General features: G+C 44.5%; 1 pseudogene; it reads right to left on the bottom strand.

The window, feature by feature from the left end:
• Positions 1–3,012: 3,012 nt before the first annotated feature.
• Positions 3,013–4,591, bottom strand: part of LOC123741801 (tripartite motif-containing protein 16-like) — a 14,053-nt pseudogene continuing 12,474 nt past the window's right edge.

The raw sequence follows: 4,591 nt of genomic DNA, 5'->3' as shown, positions 1-4,591 counted from the left end.
ACTAGTATCTATGTGGACCCTACTACAGTTTAACCAGCTCAGCTATAGACTACACCAGCGTGACTAGTATCTATGTGGACCCTACTACAGTTTAACCAGCTCAGCTATAGACGACACCAGCGTGACTAGTATCTATGTGGACCCTACTACAGTTTAACCAGCTCAGCTATAGACTACACCAGCGTGACTAGTATCTATGTGGACCCTACTACAGTTTAACCAGCTCAGCTATAGACTACACCAGCGTGACTAGTATCTATGTGGACCCTACTACAGTTTAACCAGCTCAGCTATAGACTACACCAGCATGACTAGTATCTATGTGGACCCTACTACAGTTTAACCAGCTCAGCTATAGACTACACCAGCGTGACTAGTATCTATGTGGACCCTACCACAGTTTAACCAGCTCAGCTATAGACTACACCAGCGTGACTAGTATCTATGTGGACCCTACTACAGTTTAACCAGCTCAGCTATAGACTACACCAGCGTGACTAGTATCTATGTGGACCCTACTACAGTTTAACCAGCTCAGCTATAGACTACACCAGCGTGACTAGTATCTATGTGGACCCTACTACAGTTTAACCAGCTCAGCTATAGACTACACCAGCGTGACTAGTATCTATGTGGACCCTACTACAGTTTAACCAGCTCAGCTATAGACTACACCAGCATGACTAGTATCTATGTGGACCCTACTACTACAGTTTAACCAGCTCAGCTATAGACTACACCAGCATGACTAGTATCTATGTGGACCCTACTACAGTTTAACCAGCTCAGCTATAGACTACACCAGCATGACTAGTATCTATGTGGACCCTACTACAGTTTAACCAGTCAGCTATAGACTACACCAGCATGACTAGTATCTATGTGGACCCTACCACAGTTTAACCAGCTCAGCTATAGACTACACCAGCATGACTAGTATCTATGTGGACCCTACTACAGTTTAACCAGCTCAGCTATAGACTACACCAGCATGACTAGTATCTATGTGGACCCTACTACAGTTTAACCAGCTCAGCTATAGACTACACCAGCATGACTAGTATCTATGTGGACCCTACTACAGTTTAACCAGCTCAGCTATAGACTACACCAGCATGACTAGTATCTATGTGGACCCTACTACAGTTTAACCAGCTCAGCTATAGACTACACCAGCATGACTAGTATCTATGTGGACCCTACTACAGTTTAACCAGCTCAGCTATAGACTACACCAGCGTGACTAGTATCTATGTGGACCCTACTACAGTTTAACCAGCTCAGCTATAGACTACACCAGCATGACTAGTATCTATGTGGACCCTACTACAGTTTAACCAGCTCAGCTATAGACTACACCAGCATGACTAGTATCTATGTGGACCCTACTACAGTTTAACCAGCTCAGCTATAGACTACACCAGCATGACTAGTATCTATGTGGACCCTACTACAGTTTAACCAGCTCAGCTATAGACTACACCAGCATGACTAGTATCTATGTGGACCCTACTACAGTTTAACCAGCTCAGCTATAGACTACACCAGCGTGACTAGTATCTATGTGGACCCTACTACAGTTTAACCAGCTCAGCTATAGACTACACCAGCGTGACTAGTATCTATGTGGACCCTACTACAGTTTAACCAGCTCAGCTATAGACTACACCAGCGTGACTAGTATCTATGTGGACCCTACTACAGTTTAACCAGCTCAGCTATAGACTACACCAGCGTGACTAGTATCTATGTGGACCCTACTACAGTTTAACCAGCTCAGCTATAGACGACACCAGCGTGACTAGTATCTATGTGGACCCTACTACAGTTTAACCAGCTCAGCTATAGACTACACCAGCGTGACTAGTATCTATGTGGACCCTACTACAGTTTAACCAGCTCAGCTATAGACTACACCAGCATGACTAGTATCTATGTGGACCCTACTACAGTTTAACCAGCTCAGCTATAGACTACACCAGCATGACTAGTATCTATGTGGACCCTACTACAGTTTAACCAGCTCAGCTATAGACTACACCAGCGTGACTAGTATCTATGTGGACCCTACTACAGTTTAACCAGCTCAGCTATAGACTACACCAGCGTGACTAGTATCTATGTGGACCCTACTACAGTTTAACCAGCTCAGCTATAGACTACACCAGCGTGACTAGTATCTATGTGGACCCTACTACAGTTTAACCAGCTCAGCTATAGACTACACCAGCGTGACTAGTATCTATGTGGACCCTACTACAGTTTAACCAGCTCAGCTATAGACTACACCAGCATGACTAGTATCTATGTGGACCCTACTACAGTTTAACCAGCTCAGCTATAGACTACACCAGCATGACTAGTATCTATGTGGACCCTACTACAGTTTAACCAGCTCAGCTATAGACTACACCAGCATGACTAGTATCTATGTGGACCCTACTACTACAGTTTAACCAGCTCAGCTATAGACTACACCAGCATGACTAGTATCTATGTGGACCCTACTACAGTTTAACCAGCTCAGCTATAGACTACACCAGCATGACTAGTATCTATGTGGACCCTACTACAGTTTAACCAGTCAGCTATAGACTACACCAGCATGACTAGTATCTATGTGGACCCTACCACAGTTTAACCAGCTCAGCTATAGACTACACCAGCATGACTAGTATCTATGTGGACCCTACTACAGTTTAACCAGCTCAGCTATAGACTACACCAGCATGACTAGTATCTATGTGGACCCTACTACAGTTTAACCAGCTCAGCTATAGACTACACCAGCATGACTAGTATCTATGTGGACCCTACTACAGTTTAACCAGCTCAGCTATAGACTACACCAGCATGACTAGTATCTATGTGGACCCTACTACAGTTTAACCAGCTCAGCTATAGACTACACCAGCATGACTAGTATCTATGTGGACCCTACTACAGTTTAACCAGCTCAGCTATAGACTACACCAGCATGACTAGTATCTATGTGGACCCTACTACAGTTTAACCAGCTCAGCTATAGACTACACCAGCATGACTAGTATCTATGTGGACCCTACTACAGTTTAACCAGCTCAGCTATAGACTACACCAGCATGACTAGTATCTATGTGGACCCTACTACAGTTTAACCAGCTTAGCTATAGACTACACCAGCGTGACTAGTATCTATGTGGACCCTACTACAGTTTAACCAGCTCAGCTATAGACTACACCAGCATGACTAGTATCTATGTGGACCCTACTACAGTTTAACCAGCTCAGCAGTACCAGTGACATAAAACCCAGGATAGATGGTCTGAGTGAATGTGGTCTGGACTCTGTGGAGGAGGGTCATTGTGTCAGAGACCCTGTAGAAGGACAGAGTACCTGCCTTGTGATCCAGGTACACTCCTACTCTGGAGGACTGAGGGCCTGATACTTTAGTCACAACATTATTGTGTCTGAAACAATAACCATCACCACAGCTCTGTAAACTCCAGGACTTGTTATTGTATCCAAATCTATTATCTGTCCCTGTTCTGCTGATGTCTTTATATGAGACTGCTGTATAAACATTACCACTCCACTCCACCTCCCAGTAACAGCGCCCAGTCAGACCCTCTCTACACAACACCTGACAGTAGTTGGTGAATCTGTCTGGATGGTCAGGATATGGTTGGACTTGGCCTGTATAGGTCACCTTTCTGTTCCCTTCAGACAGAGAGAGGTATGTGCCTGCTGTGTTTGGGTCCAGTGTGAGCTGACAGGAATCTGGGAGAAGAGCAGAGACCAATGAGGGGAGTCAGAACAATACGTTAAGTCAGATACTGTATCTACCCTGTCTTTGATTAGAGCACAGCAGAGATCAAATCAGAGAAATATGAGGAGTCAGATAGATACCCAGTCTTTGATTAGATCTACTATTGCTATATATTTCTAGAGGGATTGTTAGGAGTGGCAGTAAAAAAGAGACTGTTAGTTACTTCACAATAAAGAGACTCACATTGTAACAACTGTTCTCTGGTCTTGGGCTCTGGAGGCAGAACAACCTCCACTATATTCACTACAGACACACAAACACATTGACAGAGAGAGGGAATGTTATCATCATACCATATTCCACATGTATATGACTAGTAGGGAACTTTCAATGGTCTAAAGTTGATGTTCTGATTGTTTTCAACACACCTGTAGTGGAGATCTTGGTCCATTCTCCTTTAAGGAAGTCTTCTAGTTTCTCTCTCAGTTCAGACACAGTCTTACTCACATCTCCAAAGTACTGAAGAGGACGGACAACGATGCTGGGTAAGTCTGAAGATACACTGATACTGGAGAGAGACTGATAACTCTGGAGAGAGAGAGAGACAGAGAGAGAGAGACAGAGAGAGAGACAGAGAGAGAGACAGAGAGAGAGACAGAGACACAGACAGATAGACACAGAGAGAGAGACAGAGAGAGAGACACACAGAGAGAGACAGAGGAACAGAGAGAGAGACAGAGGAACAGAGAGAGAGACAGAGGAACAGAGAGAGAGACAGAGGAACAGAGAGAGAGACACCAAGAGAGGGGGACACAGAGACCCAGAGAGAGGGGGACACAGAGA

This window comes from Salmo salar, chromosome ssa03 (genome assembly GCF_905237065.1).
Source record: "Salmo salar chromosome ssa03, Ssal_v3.1, whole genome shotgun sequence".
NCBI lineage: Eukaryota > Metazoa > Chordata > Actinopteri > Salmoniformes > Salmonidae > Salmo > Salmo salar.
The sequence above is the reverse complement of the archived record's forward strand: the minus strand, read 5'-3'. Positions and strand labels throughout refer to the sequence as shown.